The 14,492-nt window shown below is 24.6% G+C and overlaps 1 protein-coding gene across 11 annotated transcripts in view; it reads left to right on the top strand.

Annotated features, from left to right (window-relative positions):
- LOC109597654 (complexin) overlaps window positions 1-14,492 on the top strand; it is a 326,764-nt gene that overhangs the window by 286,530 nt on the left and 25,742 nt on the right. The gene's annotated exons all lie outside the window — the stretch shown is intronic.

Raw genomic sequence — 14,492 nt, 5'->3', positions numbered from 1 at the left:
TTTTTCTGATAAAGAAACCTTAAAATAAATAAAATAAGGGACTATTAATTTACCATATTTTTTTTAAATGCTTTTAGATTACAATTTGTAAATATTTCTTTATTATTGTTTAATGAAATAAAATATCAAATTTATTAATTTTTTCAAGTAAAACTAATTTGATTAATTTAAAATTATAAATTAATGAGTTACTTTTGTTAGTAGAAGTAAAAAACTAATGACAAAAGTTGTTATAACTGTTTCCAATTATTATTATACTCAAAATTTACTTTGTACTAATTTCTTCATTATTATTTTTGAAAATTTTATACTAATTTTACTGAATAGAAACCTTTTTCTATTTTTACATATTTTTTTTTTTAATGCTTAACATTAGATTACTCTTTGTTTTTAATAAAAATTGCATAATAAAAAATAGTTCTTTATTATTCTTTAATGAATTTCAAGTAAAACTAATTTGATTAATTTAAAATTATAAATTAATTAATGAGATAGTAAAAAACTAATGACGAAAATTGTGATAATAGTTACCAATTATTTTTTAACTAAAAATTTATTTAGTAATAATTTTTTCATTATTATTTTTCAAAATTGTGTGATTTCCCACTTTTATACTAATTTTACTGATGTAGAAACCTTAAAATATTTATTTTTGATAAATTGATGTCAAAAATAAAAACTAATGGACTATTAATATAACACACTTCTTATTAATTATTGCATAATAAATATTTATATTGTTTAATGAAATAAAATTTAAAACATCAAATTTATTATTTTTTTCAAATAAAACTAATTTCGATAATGTGTTGGTTTAAATCAGTTTAATTTATTTATATTTATTAATTAGACTAATTTTATTGAAACCAAATCAGTTATTGTCAAAGAAATATAATTTATTACATATGAAATTATTGCTATAAATTTGAACCAATTTAGTTAATTAAAAACGAATGTAATTTATGTTTTATACTGTAATAATTTACCACGTAAATGCTAATAATAAATACTAACAATTAAATTAAAAAAATGATGAGGAGGCGATCTAAATTATACTTCATTTATTGGTCAATTAATATGTAAAATACATGTGCCAAAAATTTAAACAAAAATTAATTCATGATGTATTAATGTAAGTTTGCAACTTTAATGGAATTCCAGAATCGGGATAAACTTAGTTAATTAAAAGTAGAAAATTGTCTGGGTAAGTTGTAATAACTACTTAGTTTCATATGAAATTGTATGAAAGTTCAAGAAGTGTCGACCTGTTTCATAATTATATCTTTGAATTACAGAGTTCACCACATTAATTTAAATAATATGTCAATTATGTACTAAAATATATTTTATTTTATTTATAATTTAAATGTGTATATTATATAACTATTAAAAATAATCAGTAAATGAACATTAATTAATTAATTTAATTTTTGGAATATAAAGAAGTGTAATGGAACGTTGGAATGATAGATAGATAAACTTTCTCGTAGCAATTAATGCAAAGTTTCAGTGAGTTAAAAGTAGAAAATTGCCATCGAAAGTTGTAACAAGTGCTTGTTTTCATATAATATTAAAAGTTTAAGAAAGTAAGAAACATTTTCATAGTTGCATGCTTAAGTTTATACATTTAAAATTAGTTACAAGTGTTTCGGTTTATTTTAATAGCATAAACGTGAACATGAATAAATTACTTAGTTTAATTGAAAATAGTCAAATATGATTGAAAATTTTAGGAAAATACAAATTTATTAAAATTTACTTGTGATTTATATGTTGGATATTCATAAATTAATTTCATAATTTGATCATTTCATTTGATACATTTGAATTATTCACATATCAGAGCATTAATATTTGTATATTATTTAAATTATGAAAATAGGTTAGTCTATTTTTGCACGTTGTCAAATTATGTAACTCAAAATCATAGTTTTTACATTTAATCATCACTTAACTCTGAATAAATCAATCTGCCATCAGTTTGACTGAAATATGTTTTATATTAAATTTAAACTCACAATATTGTTTAAAGCAATGAATATCAAACAGGGCTCCACCTCGACAAACAATAAGATTGATCGAAGTAATCATGCCAGTTCCAAAACTTCGTTGTCTCCGCCATCCGTCCAAACATTCGGCGACCGCGACGTCCCCGTCGCGGATACTCCAATTTCCGGTCACTGGGGGTAATAAAAGGGATGCGGCGACGGTGCCAAAGAGCCGTCACCCCGCGGCAGTCCTTTGAACCGTTCTCATCTAATTACCGGGAGGCGACGCTTTCGGGGGCCTCATCGAATCCCTTCACACGGTTTTGTGTTTTTTTGATCAAAGAACTGATTGTGGAGATAAATTCGGCCAATTTAAATATTTATAATTCACACAATGACACAAAGCTTGTGTATCGACGGCAGAAAAGTGAGCAGCACAGACGGTTGAGATGATGGGTGGAAATAGGGTATGGAAGTTCAATGAAGTATCGTCGGAATGCGCTCGAGCCGTCATGAAGTGAACGAGCCAAACAGGTTTAATAAAACAGAAAATTTAATTTCAATTTTCATCGAAATTCCCCGAATTTTCCGCTGTCACATTCCAATTGAGGCAACGTCTGAACATTCCTGCTCACACACACACACTCACGTTTTCCAGGGACGAAATTTTCATTTGATATCGCCGAGGTAAGAATTTATTGCTCGTTTCGTAGTTTTTATTGGTTGCACCTCTGTGGCGGGCCGAGTGGCGTTTTAATTTCGCCACGACAAATTCAATTTCCACAAATCTCCTTGAGCCGGAATTGGGAATGATTGAGGCTCAATTTCGGCCGCCGATGCGAAACAACGCAACACTGTAAAAGACATTAAAACGGGCGCAAAAATGCAATTAAAAAACGGTCGACAATGGGTAAAAGGTGAACGGAAGAAGCGTTGCACCGCATAAAACTCGAAACATATTCAAGTCACTGTGCACTAATTAAAGCGACTTTCTAGGATGTCGCATCGCGCACAAAATAAAGGTACAAAGTGTCTGTGACGTTTTATTTCCTTCACTTTGCAGCTTGCTAATGTAATTATAAGACCTGCTTCAGGTCAAGTCACTGACTGGATCGCACTGCCGCGTTGAACTCGCACAGTTGTGCACAATTAAACTGAGGGTATTAAAAAAGTTACACTTAATTTATATGATTATTCTCTCAAATTACAATTTGATTCTATTTTCGTTTCAAATGAAATTCATAAAGATAAATTCAATGTGAAATTTACACCATTATGTGTTTTACAAATATTTCAACAACTTTAGTTTTTTAACATTAATACAACCTACATTAGGTTAGGTTAAAAATTTATCAAATTATTAAGTTAAAAAGGTCAAAATATTGGTAAAATTATAAATAAAATGTGTCATTAGTTCTAAATTTGTAACTTAGTGCCTTTTAAAATTTTACTTATATTTATTAGTAAGTTTTGTTTTTTTTTTTAAATTTTTTAAATTATAATTATACATTTAATATCAAAAAATTACCGTATATACAACATAAGTATGCTTTTAATATAAATTATAATTACTTTATAGATTCAATATCAATAAATCATTCTAATTTAAATATGATTTTAATATAAAATATAATTATTATATGTGAAAATATATTAAAATTTTTATTCTATATTTCTGAAAATTTTGCTTATAATTTTTAAATTTTTTAATTTTTTTTTTTTCTTTTTATGTTAAAATTTTACTTTTTATATCAATAAATTTTCGAAATTTTCATATAAAATATAATTAACATTATTACAATTATTCATTCAATATCAATAATCATACTAATTTAAGTATGATTTTAACATAAAATGTAATTATTAAAAGTTGATAATATATTAAATTTTGTATTCTATATTTCTGAAAAGTTTTTTTTATTACAATAATACATTAAATATCAATAAATTATCGAAATTTAAGTATATTAAATTTGTTATTCTATATTCCTCAATGTTTTACTTAAAATATATTAAAGATATCTAATTTTTTAATTACAATTATTCATTCAATATAAATAAAATCCTAATTTAAGTATGATTTTAATATAAAATGCAATTATTATGTTAGAAGAATATATTAAATTTTTAATACATTTAATATCAATAAATATTCGAAATTTATGTAAAATTTTAATGTAAATTATAATTGTTATAAGTTAATTATATGTTATTTTATGTTTCTCAAAATTTTACTTATAATTTTTATGTTTTTTAATATTTTTACAATTTTTACTTTTTATGTCAATAAATTATCGAAATGTATGTATAATTTTCCTATAAAATATAATTAATATAAGTTAAAAATATCTTAAATTTGTTATTCTATATTTCTCAATGTTTTACTTGTAATTATTACAGATTTCTAATTTTTTTAATTAAAATTATTCATTCAATATCAATAATCATCTTAATTTAAGTATGATTTTGATAAAAAATATAATTATTAGAAATTGATAATGTATTAAATTTTTTATTCTATATTTCTGAAAATTTTGTGTATTATTTTTAAGTTTTTTAATTTTTTTTTATTACAATTAAACATTTAATATCAATAAATTATCGAAATTTATGTATAATTTTCATCCTAATTTAAGTATAATTTTAATATAAAATTAATTATTATGTTAGAAGATAATATATTAAATTTTTTATACATTTAATATCAATAAATATTCGAAATTTATGTATAATTTTAATATATTATATTATAGTTAAATATATGTTAAATTGGTTATTTTATGTTTCTCAAAATTTTACTTAGAATTTTAAAGTTCTTGTAAATTACAATTATATAATTTATGTATTTTTTATTGCATTTTATGAAAATATTTCTTAAAACGAAAAGAAAACTAAAATTGGATTTTGAGATTTAAATATCAAAATTAGCAATAAATGTAATCATCATTCTGTTAGACAGATTTCAACTTGACATTTTAGTTGTAATCTAAAGTTAAATAAACAATAAAAGTAAATTTAAAACGAATATAATCAAATATGAACGAAATGAAAATCATTGTAAATGTAATGAAAACATGATTTTATGACCCATTCAAATGTTTTTATTTGCATTCGTAAAAGTTTTATTGTTTTTATTATAAATAAGAAAATTATTTATATTTATTTTATATACCTGTACTTTATTTTATTATTTGACATGAAACAATAACAAAATGCAAAATTATGTACTATCTAATTGTAATTATAGTGTTTTATTTTTAATCCAACCTTTAACAAAAACATAAAGTAAAAAATGAGTAAAGTAATACCTTAAAAATTGTAGTTTTGTGACGATTAAAATTGAATTTTTGTACCAAATATTCCTTCTTTCTGTATACAAAGTATAAAAGTAATATTAAGTAAGATATAACAAAAGCACAATTTCAAAGACAGAAGGATAAGCAATGTATCGTCATGAACACTTATTTATAAACTAGACCAAAAAATGTTATATTAAAAAATCTACATACCTATAAAAGTCTCAGTTTTCCAGACGGAGATAATATAAGACAAAAATGTCGCGTCCTTAAAAGAACTTGTTATTTATAGTTGAGACACTGTGGGATTTTCTCTAAACGTATCATAAATCTACGCCGTTTCTATTTAACTTGGGCCAGAGTCTATGTCATTTAAGTTCCATGTTTACATCTTAATGCATCTCAGGTTCAGTGCAAGAAGCCCGAAACTGCGTTGCACAGCAAAACTGTTTACTTTACAAAGTAATTTTGAATAACGGGCCACTTCATTTAATCACTGGCATTGTAATTAATCAACGCGTATTAAAATGCACCGTTTCCGTGCTAATATGCACGGCGCAATAAATAAACATTTTAAGCAAATTATACTTTGCCGCCTCGAATGAAATTTCACATATCTACATCGGACGTGTGAGCCCCTCCTTACAATTTATCGTCATCGTTTATAATAGGCAAAACGGATTCCACTTTATATAAGAATCCACCGGCGGGATTAATCTCGGGACCTAATACGGGGCTGAATGCGAATTTTCGTGCGTGCGAAACCGGGATTTATGAGGCTTAATTTGGAATCCGCAAGAGAGCCCCGGGTCCTTTGTCAGGAAATGCCCGGTCAGCGGTCCAGATCGTCCATTTCTTACACTCTAGTGCCCGGGGACTCATTCTAAAGCAATAAAACCCCATCACAATCCGCACATTTCATTTCAAATTGCATCCACCGGCGCATCCGCCATTTTCGCCAGCCCACGAGTCGACGTGAAGCGGAATTTTCAATTTCGACCGGAAATTTCGTTACGTCCGCGGTGCACGGGGCGAATTTATTCTGTCGCATTCCGTCTCCGCATTGGAAACGAAAAAGGTCCGGCCGTGTGCGTTTTAAATCCACGACAAATTTGGACGGACCCACGGGGAACACATGTGAACAACATAAATGCGGGCGACCGCAAACAGCGTCGGTCGCCTGTTTTCCATTATATCGCAGATGCACGATTTAATGAATTCAATCCCCTACGTTTCACGCGTCCCATCTGGGACCCGGGTTGGACACTGGCCGAACGACCTTCGTGGCCGGGGACTGGACGATAAGACGGCCGCTTTAAATTTATGTCTAATTGAACGTGGATTGATCCAATTTTCATGCTGAGGAAAAACGGGTTTTGTTCAATTAAATTTAAGTGAAAATTACATCAAATTATATCAAATTTCTAATATTATGCTTCAATTACCAAAAATTGATTATAATATCAAGAATTTATAGAATTTCTCCTAAAGAACATTACCACAAAAAAAAATAATTTTAAAGATGTATATGAATAAGAAATATTACCACAAAAAATAATTTTAAAGGTATATATGAATGTCTTAACATAATTTTGTAGAATTTCTCCTGAAGAATCCGAGAATAAATTGGCGAATTTTTGAGATAATAGATATTTATTTACACACCATTAACTCAGAAAATAATAATTTTAAAGATACTTTTTAATTACTGATAGAATCTTATAACTTAATAATTTGTATAGAATTTCTTCTGAAAAGTTAGAAAGTAAGTTGGCGAAATTTTGTGATATTAGATTTTTATTTACAGACTATTATCTAAAAAATAATAATTTTAAAGGTATTTTTTAATTACTGATAGAATCTCTTAACTTAATAATTTGTATAGAATTTTTCCTGAAGAGTTCGAGAATAAATTAACAAATTTTTGGGATAATAGATATTTATTTACAGACCATTGTCTCAGAAAATAATAATTTTAAAGATATTTTTAATTTAACTTAATAATTTGTATAGAATTTCTCCTGAAGAGTTCGAAAGTAAGTTGGCAAAATTTTGGGATATTAGATTTTTATTTACAGACTATTACCTAAAAAATAATAATTTTAAAGGTATTTTTTAATTACTGATAGAATCTCTTAACTTAATAATTTTTATAGAATTTTTCCTGAAGAGTTCGAGAATAAATTAACAAATTTTTGAGATAATAGATATTTATTTACAGACCATTGTCTCAGAAAATAATAATTTTAAAGATATTTTTAATTTAACTTAATAATTTGTACAGAATTTCTCCTGCAGAGTTCGAAAGTAAGTTGGCAAAATTTTGGGATATTAAATTTTTATTTACAGACTCTTACCTAAAAAATAATAATTTTAAAGGTATTTTTTAATTACTGATAGAATCTCTTAACTTAATAATTTTTATAGAATTTTTCCTGAAGAGTTTGAGAATAAATTAGCAAATTTTTGAGATAATAGATATTTATTTACAGACCATTACCTCAGAAAATAATAATTTTAAAGATATTGTTTAATTCCTTAGAATCTTTTAATTTAATAATTTGTATAGAATTTCCCCTGAAGATTTCGAAAGTAAGTTGGCAAAATTTTGGGATATTAGATTTTTATTTACAGACTATTACCTAAAAAATAATAATTTTAAAGGTATTTTTTAATTACTGATAGAATCTCTTAACTTAATAATTTTTATAGAATTTTTCCTGAAGAGTTCGAGAATAAATTAGCAAATTTTTGAGATAATAGATATTTATTTACAGACCATTACCTCAGAAAATAATAATTTTAAAGATATTGTTTAATTACTAATATAATCTTTTAACTTAACAATTTGTATAGAATTTCTCCTGAAGAGTTCGAGAGTAAGTTGGCAAAATTTTGAGATATTAGATTTTTATTTACAGACTATTACCTAAAAAATAATAATTTTAAAGGTATTTTTTAATTACTGATAGAATCTCTTAACTTAATAATTTTTATAGAATTTTTCCTGAAGAGTTCGAGAATAAATTAGTAAATGTTTGAGATAATAGATATTTATTTACAGACCATTATCTCAGAAAATAATAATTTTAAAGATATTGTTTAATTCCTTAGAATCTTTTAATTTAATAATTTGTATAGAATTTCTCCTGAAGCTTTCGAAAGTAAGTTGGCTAAATTTTGGGATATTAGATTTTTATTTACAGACTATTACCTAAAAAATAATAATTTTAAAGGTATTTTTTAATTACTGATAGAATCTCTTAACTTAATAATTTTTATAGAATTTTTCCTGAAGAGTTCGAGAATAAATTAGCAAATTTTTGAGATAATAGATATTTATTTACAGACCATTACCTCAGAAAATAATAATTTTAAAGATATTGTTTAATTACTAATATAATCTTTTAACTTAACAATTTGTATAGAATTTCTCCTGAAGAGTTCGAAAGTAAGTTGGCAAAATTTTGAGATATTAGATTTTTATTTACAGACTATTACCTAAAAAATAATAATTTTAAAGGTATTTTTTAATTACTGATAGAATCTCTTAACTTAATAATTTTTATAGAATTTTTCCTGAAGAGTTCGAGAATAAATTAGCAAATTTTTGAGATAATAGATATTTATTTACAGACCATTATCTCAGAAAATAATAATTTTAAAGATATTGTTTAATTACTTAGAATCTTTTAATTTAATACTTTGTATAGAATTTCCTCTGAAGATTTCGAAAGTAAGTTGGCGAAATTTTGAGATATTAGATTTTTATTTACAGACTATTACCTAAAAAATAATAATTTTAAAGGTATTTTTTAATTACTGATAGAATCTCTCGACTTAATAATTTTTATAGAATTTTTCCTGAAGAGTTTGAGAATAAATTAGCAAATTTTTGAGATAATAGATATTTATTTACAGACCATTACCTCAGAAATTAATAATTTTAAAGATATTGTTTAATTCCTTAGAATCTTTTAATTTAATAATTTGTATAGAATTTCTCCTGAAGCTTTCGAAAGTAAGTTGGCTAAATTTTGGGATATTAGATTTTTATTTACAGACTATTACCTAAAAAATAATAATTTTAAAGGTATTTTTTAATTACTGATAGAATCTCTTAACTTAATAATTTTTATAGAATTTTTCCTGAAGTGTTCGAGAATAAATTAGCAAATTTTTGAGATAATAGATATTTATTTACAGACCATTACCTCAGAAAATAATAATTTTAAAGATATTGTTTAATTACTAATATAATCTTTTAACTTAACAATTTGTATAGAATTTCTCCTGAAGAGTTCGAGAGTAAGTTGGCAAAATTTTGAGATATTAGATTTTTATTTACAGACTATTACCTAAAAAAATAATAATTTTAAAGGTATTTTTTAATTACTGATAGAATCTTTTAATTTAATAATTTTTATAGAATTTTTCCTGAAGAATTCGAGAATAAATTGGCAAATTTTTGAGATAATTGATTTTTATTTACAGACCATTACCCACAAAAAATTATTTTAAAGATTTTTATTAATTACTGATAAAATCTCTTATCTTAATATTTTTTACAAAATTTCTCCTGAAGAATCCAAGAATAAATTGACAAAATATTGAGATAATAGAAACTTAATAAGCTTAATTATAAAAGTGTATGGCCTAAAAATTGTAAAATTAAGTAAAAATAATTTTAAAACATTTCTAATGTTTATTAATAAATTTTTATTATTTCTATTAAGGAGTCACAGTTAGTTACCTATACAGCAGGGTGTTTAAGTGTATGAGAAATCTCTGTTTAAGATCTTTTATCGGGCTATTTAATTTTATAGTTACTTTTATAGATCAATATATGTGAATGTTTTTCAAAACCATCAATTTTTATTACCTATTTCATGTCAAAACTCTTAAAAATCACTGTTCTATATATTTTAACACCCTCTGCGATAAATACATTTTTATAGAACGTATTTATTTAAAATAATATTTTGAATTTATTACATTTAAGATAATATTTGCTCAAGAACTGTGAACGACAATACTAATCTAAATCAATGTGAGAGGTGGGTCGTAAAATATACCCTCAGACATTTTCTTTGACGCTCCTAATAAATCCAATAACTGTTGTCTGTTTACCTAATCCCTTGCAACACAATTACAATTGCCTTTATTTTCTTATGCGCCACAATCGATAAAGTTTAATGAAGTTTCCTCGCCCTGTTTTTGTATCTGAACCGAGAAATTCCATTATATTGGAAAATAAAACCAGGTGTTTCAGTCCAACTTAGACTCAACAGGTGCAAATAACTGAACCAACAAAATGATGAGACACGTTTATTTTTGAGATAACGTCAACAACTGCAACGAAAAATAAAAGTGTACGTGATGGTTTAAGGATGCAGCACTAATTGTTGGTTCAGGTAATGGTTACTTGAAACTGTGGTCGTATATCACCCAATTAAATGAAGAAAATAAACTTTAACTGCAAACGAAATAAATTATTTACTGTCTACTAACATCAAAATGTATTAGTTTTAAACTTGGATATTAGTTACAGTTAACGATATTTCTTTATGTGTTACCATAAGAAATATTCCCATTCGTTTTCCATTTTAGTAATGACCTTTTCGTTAAAAAATTTAATTCTGTGTGCAATAAAGACTTTCCCGTACTAAAGAATTTAAGATGACATTTCAAATGATGATGCGAAAAAATTAATGTGATGTTTTATTTTTAGGAGATATAATTTTGTCATCCAAATTTCTCAAAATTCAATAGAGAATTGTTATATTTTAATTTCTAAGAGACATATTAATTGCCTATTAATTTATATTATTTTAAATCAGGCAATAATTTAAAATTAAGAATCAAAAAATTCGCTGAAGAATTGTTGTGTTTTAATTATAATAATTTATATTAATTTAAATAAGATAATACATACAAATAAATACAATTTGTCTAAATTCAGTGGAGAATTGTTATATTTTAATTTCTAAAGGATATATTAATTGTTTACTAATTTATATTATTTTATTTTAAAATTAAGAATCAACAAAATTTCTATATTTTTAAAGTTCGCTGAAAAATTGTCGTGTTTTAATTTTTAAAAGATATCTTAACTATAATAATTGATATTAATTTAAATAGAATGATAATTGAAAATGAGTCAAAAAATTTTCAGTGGATAACTTACTTTTTTTTAATTTTTCTAATTTTTGACTGCAAAATATAATAATACATCAAAATAATTTTTATTGTATATACTCTAAATTATCATATTTAATCAGATATCACTAAATTTAAAATAATCTATAAAATTAAAGGAAGTAGAGAAGTATGTAATAAATGTTTTTAAAGTTAAGAATCAAAAAAAATTCTATATATTCAAAATTCGCTGTAGAATTATTGTGTTTTAAATATAATAATTTATATTAATTTAAGTAGGCTAATAATTGAAAATTAAGAATCAACCACATTTACAATTTTTCAAAATTCAGTGGAGAATTGTTATATTTTAATTTCTAAGGGATATATTAATTGTCTACTAATTTATATTATTTTAATTTAAAATTAAAAATCAACAAAATTTCTATATTTTTAAAATTCGCTGTAGGATTGTCGTGTTTTAATTTTTAAAAGATATATTAACTATAATAATTGATATTAATTAAGTAGCATGATAATTGAAAATTAATAGTCAAAAAGTTTTCAGTGGATAACTTACTTTTTTATAATTTTTCTAATTTTTGACTGCAAAATATGATAATACATGAAAATAATTTTTACTGTATATACTTTGAATTATCATATTAAATCAGATATCACTAAATTTAAAATAATCTATAAAATTAAAGGAATTTTAGAAGTATGTAATAAGTATTGATTTTTGAAGGTAATTAATTTATTAAATATAAAATATAGAATAATAGTAATAATGTAATAAATTAGTATTTAAAATTTGAATTAGTTTACAAATATTATTTCCCATGAATGAGATTATTGTATGTAAGTTATTTAATTAATTTCTACATAATTTTATTGCAATAGTAAATGAAATAAGCTTAACTTTTTATATATTCATATTAAATATTTTTATGGATTTATAAAATTAAAGAAAATGTTTTACAATTACAATTAAATTTTATTAAAATGTTTGTTTCAGTTTTCATTAACTAAACAAAATACAGTAACCATAAACTATTCATGGACATTTAAGGCAGCATAATAATAAAATTATTATTATCATTACTGTTACAGTATAGTTTTAGTACTAAAGTTTATATTTACCCCAGAGTCTAAAGCCTAAAGCAATATAACATAATGACTGTTTTGATTTTATGTCTAAAACATTCATCGAGTGCGGGAACAAACAAATCCATCAAACGGCACACTAATTAACATTACTTTGATTGAGATAGTTCCCTTGAGTAATCGATGAATCCGTGCTGTTTCGCCCACATTTAAATTTAAAATTCGTCGTTCGGCGCCTTTGAAATTTGAATAATGCACGCACGGAATCGATATCATATTTACACGAAGTTTAATCTCCCGCCGGCGGCACAAAGCCGCTGTCGTAAACAATGCAAACTTTTCAATTAAAGAAAACCGAGGGATCGATTGTCGCGGGGCTCGGAAACCCGTTCACGGTCCATTTTATACGAACAGAGCGAATTGTCCCCGACGCCCGAATGACAGATTTAATAAAACCAAAACCAATTTTCCAGTTGATTAACTAAAACGCTTTATCATAAACAAACAGGCCGGCCCTCGAAACGTCGGTCCCGGCTATCTTGCTCCTGCGAGGCGGACGGGCCCCGGGCCCGCGGCCGCAACGTCCCCGCGGTCCCCATTCAATTAATCCCGCATCCTTCAAACAAAGCGTGTTAGAAAATCCACTTCACGGCTTATGACGACGCGACGTCGCCACGTCGGTCCCCCCACGGCCGCCCCGACGAAAATTGGATTTCGCCTTTAATGTCGATGTGTACGAACGTTTAATCACGGCTAATTTTTGCCCGGGAGTATTTTTTGGCGACTAATTATCTCGTTGTTCGTTCGGTTGTTTCAAACGTTCCTTTTGTTTACAGCAAAATGTTGCCATCAGTGACCAAAAACGAAACAATAACAATTACGTTTATTTAACTGTATATTATAGTGTACCTCTGAAATTTTTTAAATGTGCAAAATATTCAATTTTTGGTCAATTATTCAGCGAAAAATGTAAACAAAGCAAAAAGTGAAAATTAAAAAAATAAAGCACATATTGAAAACTCCAATGTTTTAAACTAAAAATAAAATAAAATACAAAATATGAAATAAAATTTAAGCAATATTTATTTTGACCTTAAAATAAATTTTGCTTCATATTAATTTTAGTATTTAATTAGTAAATTTATATATCATATATAATTTTTAAACAAACACTATTTTATAAAACAATTTTAAATTTAACACTATATTTTTTATCATTCTAAAATATAAATTAATTCTTTATATTTACTTTTACTGTTAATGTATTAAATATCAGTTAAAACATATTAATTTTTTATTTAATACTTTGTGAATTTAAAAATTATCATTTAAATATTTATTACCATTTGTTATAATTAGATAAAATTAAAATTAATGCAATATCAAGTAAATATAAAAAATACTGAATCTTATATAAAATAGTTTTAATTTACCCTGAATGTTTTATCAGTATACGTAGTTTAAAATTGTAAAAGTTTTTAATTAAAATTTTGAACTATCGAACTAAAAATTTAAGTAGAAAACTTTTAATTGTTTTATTTTTATTGTCTTTAATATTTGTTCATAAGAATTTACCTTCTAGTATTCAGAGAGAAATAATTTCACAAAAACATTTTAATTCGCCAGAAATTATTAAATAAAAGTTTTAAATAAAGTAATTAAAAAACATATTTTTATTTAACAGCCCAATTAAAAAGGAATGTGAAAAATAAACAAAAATATTACAGTGAATAAGATAAAAATATTATACTTTCGTTATTTTCAATTTCTCAAGCTTAAGTTTTAAAACTTTATTGAATTAAAATTATTATTTAAATATTTATTTAGTTTGTTATTTTTAATTTTTTAAACTTAAAATTTTTAATTTTATAAACAAACAACAGTAATTTTGTTTTTTTTAAATTTTTTTTGGTTATTTGAAATTAATAATTTTATTTTTTTATAAAAGTATTACAGTGAATGA

This window comes from Aethina tumida, chromosome 5 (assembly GCF_024364675.1).
Source record: "Aethina tumida isolate Nest 87 chromosome 5, icAetTumi1.1, whole genome shotgun sequence".
Taxonomy (NCBI): Eukaryota; Metazoa; Arthropoda; class Insecta; order Coleoptera; family Nitidulidae; genus Aethina; species Aethina tumida.
Note: the sequence above shows the minus strand (reverse complement) of the source record. Positions and strands in the feature narration are given on the sequence as shown.